The sequence below is a fragment of the Cebus imitator genome, unplaced genomic scaffold (genome assembly GCF_001604975.1).
Source record: "Cebus imitator isolate Cc_AM_T3 unplaced genomic scaffold, Cebus_imitator-1.0 Scaffold241, whole genome shotgun sequence".
NCBI lineage: Eukaryota > Metazoa > Chordata > Mammalia > Primates > Cebidae > Cebus > Cebus imitator.
Window position 1 is genome coordinate 3,249,126 of NW_016107556.1, and position 16,543 is coordinate 3,265,668.

Here is a 16,543-nt window from a genome sequence, read left to right on the forward strand (position 1 = left end):
TCCTACTTCTGATTTTAAAAATAATCTGTTGAATTCCTTTCCCCAGTCATTAAGAGTATCTCAGGCAGATGCATAAGTTTAAGGGCTTTTTAAGGTAGAGAAATCATCTCATTTTAGACGTTGAAACATCTAGTCCTAGCACAATCTCATATCCATTTAAAAATCTCACATTCATCTGGATATACAATAAAATATTATCCCCATCTTCACTCATCTTTTTTAGTTTGCTCTCTTCTGGATCCTCCATGATCTTGCTATGAGAGAGGCATTATGAAGAGCGAATGTCTTCAGCAACTAGAACTGTTGTAATTGAGCCATTGGGATCCTCTGTAGTGGGATGCTTTTCTCCAGAGATTTTGTTGACTTCTCCTAGGAAGGAACAGTCAATCTGGTACCACTTGAGCATCCTACTCTCTTTCTCTGTAAAAGTGTGACCTCACTTGGCTTTCTGAGGTTCCAAGGCTAATTTTCTAGGACAGATTTCATATGAAAACACAGACTTTCACTTTTGATTTTTAATAACCACGCTATAACTCTGATTTAAGCTAATACTCTTCTTGGTATTTTAAAAAATGTATCCACCATTAAAAATATTTCATATTTCCTAAAGCGTAGTACTACATTTAAAATGTTGTATTCATAATTTAGTTGCATTGCAGTGGTCACTGCCTTCAGAATAACTATTTGTGTTAATTTGGGTGTGGTGAAATGGTCTTTTAACCCTTCATTTTACTTAAAGTGGTGTGAGTGTAAGAATCTCTGCTTCTTTGTAAACAAGGAAGAGAATATCTGGTCAGTGAATTTTAAAATACTAATTTTCATTTATTTATTTATTTATGTATTGCCCCTCGTGTTTAGTGATGAGAGTCGATGATTGAAAAATTAGTATGAGTACATCTTGATAAATACTGAAGCTCTCCTTAGAAGAGAGAGTGCAGCTCTATTTTCAGCTTTAGTCTTGAGCTAAAATTTCAAGGTATTCTACTTCATTTTATGTTGTGCTTAAGTGTCACAAAGGTTCTATGAGACACTATAATGAGAGAGATTTAATTTATATATTTAATTGAATTTTCAGAACAGCAAAATGACTTTACAGAGAAGTAAGATTTGATCTGAGAAAGGAGAGACGACTTGGAGGTATCCAGGATAAGAGTGAAAAAAGGAGGTTTACTGTACAGAGTAGTTTTAATGTGGGGAAGAGTGGAAGTGATATATATTAGACTTTGTAAAAACATGTCAGGATTCAAAATGAAGAAGGAATTGAAGCATTACCTCTAGATAGGAGGCTTCTGCAATCTTCCAGACTAGAAACATAATAACGTAGGTGCAAGGGAAATGAAGAAAACGGGTTGTATTAAAAAACATGAATTGCTTGTAGAAGTAGAGACATGTGGAATGGATATGGGATATAATGAGGAGACTATGTTAGGAAATAACATTGTTTTCGGAATTCAGCAAATGGATTGATGAAATTGCCACTGACTGAGATGATCAAAACCGAGGAAAACAATAGAGGGAGGTTCGTGGGAGACTAAGAATTCAATTTGAGAGAACTGCGAATGATACAAATGATGGATTTACAAGTTTGGAGGAAATAGCCAGGATTATAGATGAGAATTTGAGTCCATGAACACATCCTTAGTGATTCTGGTTTATTATTTGTGTTGAAAAGAACTGGCAATGGCAGCTAAACATTAACTGTTAGAAGGAATGGAGGAAAACCAAGAGAATGGCATGGTGCTAAGAGCGCAAAAGAAGGTCAGAAAGGTGTCATTTGGGCTTGGCAACATGGAGGTCAGGAGCAGACTTATGGGGAGCCAATTAGAGGAGTTTGAAGAAGAAAGCAAGTGTCGTCGTATTTGGAGATTTGTTCACTCTCATGGCATGGAAATTTCCTTCTGACTCTTAATGAGGAAACATGTGAATTAGAACGGAAAATTAGATCTTTCATAAACTTTATAAAATAGGTTTGCTGACTGAAATAAGAGGCCCTGTAGGTTCAAGGACTATCCCTATTGTATCTTTTCTCTTCCAATTTTCCTTTAAATCTGTGTATATTTGACAATACATACATGCTTGTTTTTGTTTCTCCTTGCATGTAGGGTGTTAGTGGTGGAACTGGGAAGGTGACACAGCTTGCTAAATATCTATTAAATCCCCATAAAATGTAAAATGGATTTTCTAGCACTGATGTCCATGATGTTCTATTGCTTCAGCTACTGTCCAACCATAGAGAAAAGCATACACCTCATTTCCTCCTTTTATTTGCTCCAGAGGAGGAGTGCAAGTGCTATAGTGGCTATCTTTCACAAGCTAATGAAGCACGCTATGCGAATTCAAGAAAAATGATCCACTGACCTGACTTCTCAACTAGGAAACAGCTCCAGAGTACTTGTAGTTCAGTGGATTGTCATCGTTTTGAAAGCATGCCACGGTTATAACAATTTTAGCCACAAAAGCAAAAGAAAAGAAAAAGTTAAAATAATTTTATAGAACACTTTGGTTAATGAACAAAACTAGGTCAGAAAGCACATTACACGGTTCCAAAAATACTGCTCAATAATTGAGATTTAAGTTTTAAAAATCCAGGGTATATTTCATAGTAACAATTCCTTTGTTTTCATGGTTCTTAAGAGATGGTTTCATGTTATTCCTATTTGACAGAATTTTTATGGTTTTTTCACGTCGCCAAATACTTCTTTTAGTTGCTTTGGTGGTCTATATATATCATTTGTCTATATTTAAAAGTAAGTTACACTAGGCCAGGTGTGGTGGCTTATACCTGTAATCCCATAACTTTGGGAGGCCAAGGCAGGTGGATCCCCTGAGGTCAGGAGTTCTGGACCAGCCTGCCCAACAAAGTGAAAAACCATCTCTAATAAAAACACAAAAAATTAGCCAGTCATGGTGGTGGGTGCCTGTAATCTCAGCTACTCAGGAGGCTGAGGCAAGAGAATTTCATGATCCCAGGAGGCAGAGGTTGCAGTGAGCCGAGATCATACCATTGTACTCCAGCCTGGACAGCAAGAGTTAAACTCCATCTCAAAAAAAATTAAGTTACATTAAACAATTGGCTAAATCAATTGTAATCAGAATTATTTCCTAGCTACTTAATTTTATACAATTATCATTTTACCACATCTGGTTGCCATAGCCTGAGGAATCCAATTCTTTTGCACAGCCCCTTCTTTTTCAAGAGGTCTCGCAAGGGACTTGGCCTATCCAGTGTGCATATACAAAGGCTTTGGCAGCAGGCAGACCTTGGTTTCCTGCTCTACTAGCTAAGGGATCTCAGTCAAGTTACTCAATTTCTCAGAACTTTTCTTTATTTGTGAAATGGAAACAATAATAGTTATGAATATCTTAAATATTGAAAATGCTTAATTAGTTATGTGGAAGCAGTTTATAAACCACCAAGGAAAAAAATCCATAGTAATTGTTATTAAAAGAAACATTTCTCATGGTAAACAAAGAGTGTAGCATACAATGGAGGATGTGAGCTAGGTGATCAGTCTGACCAGTGTTTTGACCCCTGCCTCCACCAATTACAAGTCCTGTGAACCAATGGCTTTGGAACTTCTTTTTCTAACTTATTATTTGGAATACTATTATCTGTCCATGGGGACTACTGAGATATTTAAATGAGCTTATGTATGAAAAATGCTTAATTCCACTCATTGTATGCACATATAATATACTTGATCAAATTAATACATCTTGGCCCCCTTTTGTAAGTTGTCCCCTGGCAAGGTGTGAAAAGTATCCTGCTATGACCTCCAATATATTAAATGATGCTCCTTTGATTATAGGGTATACTCCATGGGAAATAATGGATCCCCACTGTCCAGAAAAAAAAAAAATAACAAACTTTGTTCAACTATTACTGATACAACTATTATTAGTACAAGAGTACCTTCATTCTAAAAGATGTCTCTTTAAAAAGGCATTGTGCCTTAAATAATGTAAATAAATCATAAATATGCTGCTGTAGGAAATCAGTCAGTGAGATATATTCAGAAAGGATAATTTTGCCATGTTCCTTAAATAACATGTGGTACTTGCTTCTGTACAAAAGTAATCATCCCATATACACAAGTATGTATGCATCAGTCTGTCTTTGCACACATTTTTTTTTTCTGCTACAGCTGGAAAAGTGATGAGGAGATCTTTGGCTAATATTCCTGTTAAGACATGGAAATTATCCCTTGATACACACACAAATACAAAAGCATACCAGTAAAGAAAAAAAGAAGCTTCTTCTCCCCTCCCCGTCTCCCTGAAAAGGATTCTTCTTCAAGGTGCTCAAGTTCCCTGCAGCATGGGACCATATTAAATTTTTCTGTTTGAGGGTTAGATGAGAGAGATTGATTAAATGAGAAAATAATTTTAAGACTCTCTTGGAGTAAGATGTAGAACCACCTGTTGCTTGAGTGTGAATGGAATCACTCCTCTTAATCTGCAAGAGCTGATATGGAAAGCAGTCAACTGCACCCTGGCTGAGTTTCCAGACTCTGAGAAAGTGGGAAATTATGTAAGCCCATAAAGGACACACAGGCAGCTAATCTGACCTGTGAGGAGAATGGCTGTTTGTTTCAGAGGGTGTGGGGGCAGGGGGCACTAAACATCAGTGTCTGGGAAATACAACAGGGATAGCTGGGTGAGCACACACTCAGAGAGCACAGTTTCCACTGAATCACTCTCTGTAAAGGACAATGCCTCTGTGCCCTGGGAACCAGGCCAGAGAGCTTTGCCTGTAGCTTGCATCAATCAGCAGGTCAGATGGTGGAGGACTAGCATTCAATAGTGACACCCTGTGGCAACGGACCTTCTCTCTATTTGACAATGAACTCTCTAGACCATATTAATTTAGCTTGAAGAAAACTAAGGAATTACAGGGTATTTACACCTTAAAGCTGTAAAATGGTTCTTACCCATTTCTAAGACATTCCACCTATTTACGACAAAGACTAATTGTTTAGAGGTTCTACCTTGCCATCATAAAATAATCTCATGCCAAGAAACTAACTTTATTATCACTCTAAGCAGGTAAAACTAGCTTCTAAATTTATGTGCTTTTTATTTAAAATTTGGAGTTTAGGTTGACCTAAACTGTGTTGTTCAGATGGGTAAGTACATGTTTAATTAAAATATGAATAGGATATTTTTATTTAACTTTAATACAAAGAGTATTTTCTAACAATACAGAGTATCTGCAGAAATTGGTGTGGGTCAATATGTCAAATATAGGCAAGTAAATTTTAGGAAAAAAGACTTATAAATAATCATATCACATGCCTGAAGGGAGGCAAGACAAGAAAAATATATTGAAAACAAGTACTTCCTTCAGCCATTTTAATAAACAAAGGGAAAAAATTTATAGAGACAATTTTTCTGTGCTTCTCTACCAACAATCTCAGCCTACTGAATGATGAAGTGAATTTTTACAAATATAAATCAGGTCCACTATATCTTACTTTCAAAATTTATTTTTAATTGACACATAATAACTGTACATATTTATGGCATATAAAAATATCTTCTAGCTTTCTGAAAATATATGCTATTATTAATTATATTCCTCTTAGAGTGTTATAACACTTTTTAAAAGGTAGTGTCAATTGCTGTTTATGTCATAGAAAAGGGACCTGCTGAGAATCCACTCACATAGCAAATTGGATAGACCTATCCTTGTTCAAAGAAAAGTAAACAGGTAAATAAAGTGGAGTTACTTTGAAAAAAATTTGCTAAATTAAAAATGTATGTTCAGAAGATGTTCGGCATGTTTTTAACTATTTTGTCAATTAGAAATATTTGTGAAAGCAATTTTAATTTTCAAAAGACATAATAAAATAGCACATCCATATTCATAGCAACACTATTCACAATAGTAATGGGGCAGAAATAAAGTGTACATCATAGATGAATAGTGAACAAAATATGGCATAATCATACAATAAAATATTATTTAGCCTTAAAGAAAAGAAATTCTAGCATATGCTACAACATAGACAAACCTTGAGGACATTATATTGAGTAAAATAACCCCGTCACAAAAAGAAAAATACTATATAATTCCACTTATATGGGCTATTCGGATTAATCAAATTCATAGACATAGTAGAATGGTGGCTGCTATGGGCTGGGTGCTACAGTTTGAATATTTGACCCTTCAAACTTCATGTTGAAAGTCGATTCTCAATGTTCAAAGGTGGGACTTAGATGGAGGTATTTGGATCGTGGGGGTGGATTCCTCATGAACAGCTTGGTGCCATACTCATAGAAATGAGTGAGTTCTTCCTCTATTAGTTTCCTCAGGAGGTGGTTGTTAAAAATAGCTTGGCATCTTCTCTCTCTCTCTCTCTCTTTCTCTCTCCCTCTCCCTCCCCCTCCCTCCCTCCCTCCTTTTCTCTTACTTCCTCTTTCATCATGTGATTTCTGCACATGCTGATTCCCTTTTGCTTTCTCCCATGAGTGGAAGCAGCCTACACTTCTCACCACAAGCTAAACAGCTGCTAATGCCATGATTCTTGTACCTGCAGAACTATGAGTCAAATCAACCTCTTTTCTGTATAATTTACCCAGCCTCAGGTGTTCTTTTATAGCAACACAAATGAATTCAGACACTAGGAGAAGGGAGAAATGGAGAGTAGTCATTAATTGGATATGGAGTTACAGTTGTGCAAGATGAAAAATTTCGGAGGGGCAAAGATGTCTGATTAGAAGCAACTGCGGTCTGTATCTCTCACAGAAAGGAATGAAAACGGTGAGTGAATCTGGCACCTTCAACTGAAATATACAGGTTTTTACATGGACAAAATAAAGGCAGGGTACAGCACGGAGTCAAAGGATCTCTCACACCCAATCAAGGGAAATACTAAGTGATGGTGCAACCCTGCCCAGGAAACCACACTTCTCCCATGGATCTTTGCAACCCACTGATCAGAAGATACTCTTGTGAGCCCACGCCTCCAGGGTCTTGGGTCTGATGCACAGAGCTGTTTGGAGTCTCAGCAGAGCAGTCAGTCACTCAGGCTCACACAGAGATGCAGGAGTTTTATAGTCTCCATTCCCTGGAATGCCATCAAGACAGGAATTTCATCCATTCCTTCCCCTAGGAAGGGGAGTGAATCCAGGGAGTCAAGCAGTGTTGTTTTGCAGGACCCACTTCCACGGCACCTCACAAGTTAAGATGCACTGGCTTGGAATTCCAGTTGGCCAGTTCAGTTAGGCTGGAGATAGCCTGAGACAGATGAGTTCCCTGGGGTAGGAGCAGCTGTGATTTATGTGGTTGGGCTGACTCAGACATTCTAGCCAGCCAGCTCCAGGGAGTCCAGGCTGTCCAAATGAGGAGTCCCCCACAGTGCTGCACAGCTGCTGTGTCACATTGTGGCCAGACTTCTTCTTTAAGTGGGACCCAGCTCCATCCCTCCTCTCTGGGCAAGGCCACTCTGTGGGAATTTCAGCAACTGCAACTAGGGTTATAAAAACAGAACTCTCATCTCTCCCTGGGACAGAGACCATGGGGGGAGGGACAGCTACCAACTCTGTGGTTCAGTCAACTTAGCCTTTCCAGCCTGCTGGCTCTAGAGAGTCCATGAGGTGTGGATAAGGAAGGGTTCTCCCCAATGCAGCACACCTGCTTTACCAAAAAGCAGCCAGACTTCTTCTTTAAGCATATTCCTGATCCCTTCCCTCTTGACTGAGTAAGACCTCCCAACAGGGGTTTTCAGACACCTCGCACAGGAGCGTGTGGGCCAGCAAAAGGTTAGTACCACCTGGGAGAGGGTGCCCAGATGAAGGAGCAGGCTATCATCTTTGCTGTTTTGCAGCCTTCACTGGTGATACCTCCAGGTAAGGAAAAACCAAGGCAACTAGAGTCTGGAGTGATCCCCCAGGATACTGCAGCAGCCCTACAGAAATGTGGCCTGACTTAAAATAAAAACAAACAAGAAGAAAGTAGCAACTACAACATCAACAAAAAATACCCCACAAAAACCCTATTCAAAGGTCGGCAACCTAAAAAAATCAAAGGTAGATTAGCCCCAAAAGATGAGAAAGTATCAATGCAAAAACAGTAAAAAACTACAAAAGTCAAAGTGCCTCTTCTCCAAATTGCTATAACACCTCTTCAGCAAGGGCACTAAACTGGGTGGAAGCTGAGATGGCTGAAGTGACAGAAGTAGGCTTCAGAAGGTGGGTAATAACAAACTTCTCTGAGCTAAAGGATCATGTTGTAAGCCAATGCAAAGAAGCTAAAAATAACAATTTAAAAAATGTAGGAGCTGATAACCAGAATAACCAGTTTAGAGAGGGGTATAACTTACCTGACAGAGCTGAAAAACTCAACATGAGAAATTCACAATAAAATCACAAGTATCAACAGCAGAATAGACCAAGTGGAGAAAAGAATCTCAGAGCTTCAAGACTATTTTTCTAAAACAAGACAGTCAGATAATAATAGAGAAGAAAAGTAAAAAGGAATCAACAAAACCTCCAAGAAATATGGCTCTATGTAGAAGGACCAAACCTACAACCGATTTGTTTACCTATAAAAAACAGAGAGAATGGAACCAAGTTGGAAAAACATACTGCAGGATATAATGCAGGAGAGCATCCCCACATAGCAACACAGGCCAACATTCAAATTCAGGAAATGCAGAGAACCCCAGGAAGATACTTCACAAGATGATAAGCCCCCAGACACATAACCTTCAGATTCTCCAAGGTTGAAATGAAAGAAAAAATGTTAAGGGCAGACAGCAAGAAAAGCCAGGTCACCTGCAAGGTAAACTCATCAGACTTATAGCAGACCTCTCAGTGGAAATGCTACAAGCCAGAACTAATTGGGGGCCAATATTCAACAGTCTTAAAGAAAGTAATTTCCAAATCATAATTTTATTTTAGGTCAAATTAAACTTCATAAGTGAAGCAGAAATAAGATTCTTTTCAGACAAGCAAATGCTGAGGAAATCTGTCACCACCAGGCCAGCATTACAAGAACTCCCAAAAAAAAAAAAAAAAAAAAAAAAAAAAAAAAAAAAAAAAAAAAAAAAAAAAAAAAAAAAAAAAAAAAAAAAAAAAAAAAAAAAAAACAACTGTTACCAGCCACTACAAAAACATGCTGAAGTACACAGACCAGTGACACTATGAAGCAATCACATAAACAAGTCTGAAAAATTATCAGCCAGCATCATGATGACAGGATCAGATGCACATATAACAATATTAACCTTAAATGTAAATGGATGAAATGCCCAAATAAAAGACACAGAATGGCAAGCTGAATAAAGAATCAAGCCTCATCAGTATGCTGTCTTCAAGAAACCCATCTTATGTACTAAGATACACATAGGCCCAAAATAAAGAGATGGAGTAAAATTCACCAAGTAAATGGAAAACAGAAAAAAGTAGGGGTTGCAATCCTAGTTTCTGACAAAACAGACATTAAACCAACAAAGATTACAAAAAGACAAAAAAAAAGCATTATATAGTGGTAAAAGTTTCAGCTCAACAAGAAGTTGAACATACATGTACCCAATACAGGAACGCTGAGGTTCATAAAGAAAATTCTTAGAGAGCTCCAAAATACTTAGATTCTCACACAATAATAGTAGAAGATTTGAACACCCCACTGACAATACTAGACAGATCATTGAGACAGAAAATTAGCAAATTAACAAAGATATTCAGGACCTGAACTCAGTGCTGGAACAAGCATCCGTAAAAGATATCTACAGAACTCTTCACCTCAAAACAACAGAAAATACATTCTTCTCATCACCATATGTCATTTACTCTAAAATTGTTCACATGATCTGAAGTAAAACAGTGCTTAGCCAATGCAAAAGAACAGAAGTCATGGCAAACAATCTCTCGAACCACAGCACAATCAAATTAGAACTCAAGACGTAGAGAGTCATTCAAACCCACACAACTACATGGAAATTGAACAACCTGCTCCTGAATGATTCCTAGGTAAATTATAAAATTAAGACAGAAATCAAGGAGCTCTTTGAAACTAATGAGAACAAATTGACAACTTACCAGAATCTCTGGGATGCAGCTAATATAGGTTTAAAGGGAAGTTTGTAGCACTAAATGCCCACATCAAAAAGCTAGAAAGATATCAAATTAATAACCTAACAACACATGTAAAAGAACTAGAAAACCAAGACCAAACAAACCCCAAAGCTATCAGAAGACAATAAATAACCAAGATCAGAGTGGAACTGAAAGATATAGAAACACAAAAAAGTTATTCAATAACTCAATGAATCCAGTAGCTGTTGTTTTTAAATAAATAAATAAAATAGACCATTAGCTAGACTAATGTGTATAGAAACAATTAGAAATGAAAAGGGGAATATTACCACTAACCCCACAAAAATACAAACAACCTTGAAAGAGTACTGTAAACACCTCTGTGCACATAAACTAGAAAATCTAGAAAAAAATGGATAAATTCCTGAAATCCATCCTAGTTTCTGGCAAAACAGACATTAAACCAACAAAGATCTCAGATTTTGTCCTTCCTGAGACAAAACCAGGAAGAAATTGAATGGCTGAGTAGACCAGTAATGAGTTAGTTCTGAAATTGAGACAGTAATAAATAGCTTGCCAAAAAACAACAACAGAAAACCCAGTCCAGGCAGATTTACAGTTGAATTCTACCAGAGGTATCAAGAAGAGCTGGTACCATTTTTACTAAAACCATTCCAAGAAAACTGAAAAGAAATGACTCCTCCCTAATTCATTTTATGAGGCAAGCATCATCCCAATACCAAAACTTGGCAGTAATACAACAACAACAACAAAAGGTTAGGCCAATATTCCTGATGAACATCTATGCAGAAATCCTTAATAAAACATGAATGAACTGAATCCAGCAGCACATCAAAAAGCTTATCCATTATGATCAACTTGGCTTCATCACCAGGATGCATGGTTGGTAGAGCAATAAATGAGATTCATCACATAAACAGAGCTAAAGACAAAAGCCACATGATTATCTCAATAGATGCAGAAATGGCCTTTGATAAAATTCAACATTCCTTCATGTTAAAAACTCTCAATAAACTAAGTATTGAAGGAATATATATAAATAAATAATAAGAGCCATATTTGACAAACTCACAGCAATATGATACTGAACTGAGCAAAATCTGGAAGCATTTTCATTAAAAAGTGGCACAAGATGCCCTCTCTCACCACTCCTATTCAACATAGTATTAGGATTTCTGGCCAGGGCAATCATACAAGAGAAAGAAAGGTATTCACATAGGGAGAGAGGAAGCCAAATTATCTTTGTGTGCATATGACAAGTCCCTATATTCTAGAAAATCCCACTGACTCAGTACAAAAGCTTCTTAAGCTGTTAAGCAACTTCAGCAAAATCTCAGGATACAAAATTAATGTGCAAAAATTGCTGTCATTCCTATATACCAGCAACAGGTAAGCAGAAAGCCAAATCATGAATGAGCTCCCATTGACAATTGCTACAAAAAAGAATAAAATATGTAGGAATACAGCTAATAAGGAAAGTGAAGAACCTTTATAAGGAAAACCATAATCCACTGTTCAAGGAAATCAGAAAGGATACAAACAAATGGAAAAATATTCCATGCTCATGGACAGGAAGAATCAATATCTTGAAAATGGCCATACTGCTCAAAATAATTTATAGACACAACACTATTTTAATTAAACTACCACTGACATTCTTTATAGGATTAGAAAAAACTATTTTAAAATTCATATGGAATTTAAAAAGAGCCCAAATAGCCAAGACAGTCCTAAGCAAAATGTACAAAGCTGGAGGCATCAGGCTATCCAGCTTCAAATTATACTACAAGGCTATAGTAACCAAAACAGTATGGTACTCATACAAAAACAGACACATACAACAATGGAACTGTATAGAGAACTCAGAAATAAGACTACACTCTTAAAAGCATCTGGTCTTCGACAAAGCTGACAAAAGAAAGAATGGGGAAAGGATTCCCTATTCAATAAATAGTTATGGGAGAGCTGGCTAGCCATATTCAGAAAATTAAAACTGGACCCCTTCCTTACACCTTACACAAAAATTAACTGAAGATAGATTAAAGATTTAAATGAAAATCCCCAAATTATAAAAACCCTGGAAGAAAATTTAGGCAGTGCCATTCAGTACATAGGCATGGACAAAGATTTCATGATAAAAACACCAAAAGCATTGCAACAAAAGAAAAAAAATTACAAATGGGATCTAATTAAACTAAAGAGTTTCTGTACAGCAAAAGAAACTCTCATCACAGTGAACAGATAGCCTACATCGTGGAAGAAAAATTTTGCAATTGACCTGACAAAGGTCTAATATCCAGAGTCTACATAGAATTTAGACCAATTTGCAAAAAAAAACTAAGTGATCTCATTAAAGAGTGGGCAAAGTACATGAAAAGACATTTCTCAAAAGAAGGCATTTATGTGGCCAAAAAACATGGAAAAAAAGCTCAATATTACTGATCATTAGAAAAATGCAAATCACAATGATATGCCATTTTATGCTAGTCAGAATGGTGATTATTAAAAAGTCCAGAAACAACAGCTGCTTCCCAGGTTGTGGAGATAAAGGAATGCTTTTACACTTTTGGTGGGAGTGTAAATTAGTCCAACCATTGTGGAAGTTAGTATGGTGATTCTTCAAAGATCTAGAGGCAGAAGTACCATTTGACCTAATAATCACATTATTTGGTACATACCCAAAGAATATAAATCATTATATTATAAAGATACATATACACATATGTTCACTGCAGCACTATTCATAATAGCAAAGACATGGAAGCAACCCAAATGTCCATCAGTGATAGACTGGATAAAAACAGTGTGGTACATATACATGTGCAGCCATAGAGAGGAATGAGATCATGTCCTTTGCAGGGACATAAATGGAGGTGGAAACTGTTATCCTCAGAAAACTAATGCAGGAACAAAGAACCAAACACCACATGTTCTCACATAGAAGTGGGATCTCAATGATATGGACACATGGAGGGGAACAACATACACTGGGATTTGTCAGAGGTTGGTCTTGGGGGAGGGAGAGCATCAGGAAGAATAGCTAAGGGAAGCTGGGCTTGATATCTAGGTGATGGGTTGATTTGTGCAACAAATAGCTATGGCACACATATACCTGTGTAGCAAACCTGCATGTCCTGTACATGTACTCCAGAGCTTAAAAAAAAGTTGGAGGGAAAAGAAAAAGGAAAATCACTGGAGCTTTGTTGCACAACAATGTGAATATATTTATGGCACTATATGTACACTTAGAAAGGGTTAAGAGGATAAAGTTATGTTATGTGGTCTTTTTATAATTAAAAATAATTATTTACAATGTAATAAAACTTGGAGGTTAATAACATTTTGTATGAGATTATTATCAATTTAAGAAGAAAATTTTGACAAATGGTGTCACAACAGAATTGAAAATATAATAAGAGTAGAATCTGGACTGTGTAAACCCAAATCAACAATATTTAGAAAACAACTCTGAGATATTTAAAACATGATTTAAAAATTCTCTCAGAATTCAGAGGACAAAGATAAGACAATGATAGTGATGAAAGGGAAGTCACCTAGATAGCTGACACCCAAAGTGCAACCAAAAAGTAAACAGAACAAAGGTATACTAACGGAAAAGATTAGCTCAACTGGAGAAGGACCTGAATCTGTAGATCTGACTCATGTGATGTTTATAAAACAAGTATCTAGATATGCAAAGTTGGCAGTGACGAATTTTAAGTGTTAAAAATCAAAAGGAATTTTGCAAGCATTCATACAAGATAAAAAGAAACGAAGCAACAATTCAGCAAAAACAAAAGCCTTCTTACCTATCAAAGGTGAAGACTTTGTCTCCTCAGAATTCAATTACTAAAGGAAAAAAAAGTAATTTTTAGGGTAATAGGTATGATCTAAAATCCATATGCCTAGCCATGCCGAATGTGAGTCAACTTCAAGACATATTGTGAAAATATATATGAACTTCAATATACATTTAAACTTAGTTGTCCTAGGCTAACAATCATGAAATGTATGAATTTGTGTTAGGCATAGTAATACAGTAGCAGAGAAAATGATTTGTAATTTAAAAAGAAATAGTGAAAATATTAGAATAAATTAATACTGTGATTCTGCTTTCAAAAAATATGCCATATTCATTACTACCAGATAAAATTTATTTTAAAAACTTGAGTAACATTTTAGTTAACTCTGAGCCCCCAAATAATAAATTGGTCTTTCTAATCCCGAGCAAGCTGACAGATTCAGAAATTCTGTGTATAATATTCAACCTGAGATAATAAGTATAAATGCCTAAAATATACTGGGCTGAAGAGAGAGTTATAAAATAATCTCCTAAATGTGAGGCATCTATTTATATTACTGTTGACGTGATTTTATCATTCCTGACACACTTTTAAGAGTAAAAGTCTCCTGAAGCCAATCAGGAAAACTATATAAAGTCCAGGAAAATGTAATGAATATATTTAGAGAAACTATACTTCACAGATTATGAGAAATGAGCCAAATAAGGATTATTTATTATGGAAAAGAAAGAGATTATTGGCATCTCCAAGATAAAACCATAAGAAGCAAAATAAAGATAGACAATGCAATTAGTCTTTACCGGGAGACAGACCTAGAGAGGATGCTGGAGGAATGCACAGTTGGGGAGAGGTAATTCTTCAGACAATAAAATATCTAGAACAACAGCAAAACCCAGAAAGCACTGAGGAAGGCAGATGGCCATTTAGTCAAGTTTGGCAGTCTAAAGTGTTTCATTTTATTTTATATTGGTCACTGTTAGTTTTCTGTAAGAGCTTTATAGTTTCCTAACTCTTAAAGGTTGAAACTATTCAAAAGAAGAATGAGTGAGACTACTTCTGATTGCAAACTCTTCACGGGGGTGATGGTTGTCTGAGTCGAGGGATGAAGAACAGGAAGGGTCGAGGACTGCCTGAACAGGAAGCAAGATACCCCACTGTACCACTACAGCATGCTTTCCCCACATTTCCTCCAGACTTAGAAAGCCTTGCCTACTGCCAAAGGCAGGTCATTGTTGAAAATCTATCAAGAGTTTAATCCCATTTGTCATCTCCTGTGCTCATAAATTTGGAAACTTGAGATGAAGTTGGCTTTGGATGAGAAATTGAAAAATCCTGGGTCATAAAACTACTGTCAGTACACTCTTCCAAGAATAGAGGATGCAATTATAAGTTTGAGAAGAGGGGGTGGGGTGGAAGAAATATGAAGTCAAAGTTGATATTTTAATCTGCCACCCTCAGATTTGAAAAAAGAATAATTCTAAAACCTTGCTTCTTTCACTAGGAAGGGCATTTACTGAGGAAGAGGGACAAAGGGAAAGAAAAGAAAATCACAGCAAAGATGTACGGTGGAATGATCAGAGGCCACAGGCTGTCATTTTTCACAGAACCTAAAAAATGTATTTTTAAAAGGAGACTAACTAATAGGCTGAATGGATCAGGGTGTCATTCTCCAACCCCTAATTAGCACAGGGGGATATGATGACAGCTACTAAGGGTCAGCCCAGGTCCTGTCTCCTTTAATACAGTTCTCTTACTTGCACATGTAACCCTTCACGGGCAACATATACCCCAATTAACTTCATTAATTAGCTGAGAAGACAAACTAGAATACAGCAAAACAAATACCTTATATAAAATAGTAGGATAAATAGTTAACAAACTGAAACATAGGATACATATATTAATGGGTGTTCTAAAGAAGGTTAAATATATAAAAATGTGTATATGTAAAAAAAGTACTTTCTCTTTAAAAAGTCACTTTAAAAGACAATATGTTTATTTTCAGCAAAAGAAACTATCATAAGAGTAAACAGGCAATCTACAGAATGGGAGAAAATTTTTGCAATCTACCCATCTAACAAAGGGCTAATATCCAGAATCTACAAGGAGCTTCAACAAATTAACAAAAATAAAACAATAAAACCCATCAAAAACTGGGCAAAAGATATGAATGGACACTTCTCAAAAGAAGACATTTATGTGGCCAAGAAACATGAAAAAGAAAAGCTCAACATTACCCGTCGTCAGAGAAATGCAAATGAAAACCACAATGAGATAGCATCTCATACCAGTCAGAATGGCAGTTATTAAAAAGTCAGGAAACACTAGATGCTTGTGAGGCTGGGGAGAAATAGGAATGCTTTTACACTGTTGGTGGGAATGTAAATTAATTCAACCATTGTGGAAGACAGCATGGTGATTCCTCAAGGATCTAGAGCCAGAAATACCATTTGACCCAACAATCTCATTAGTAAGTATATACGCAAAGGAATGTAAATCATTCTACTATAAAGACACACGTACACGTATGTTTATTGCAGCATTATTTACAATAGCAGAGACATGGTACTAACCCAAATGCCTATCAATGATAGACTGGATAAAGCAAATGTGGTACATATATACCATGGAATACTATACACCCATAAGTAGGAATGAGATCATGTCCTTTGCAGGGA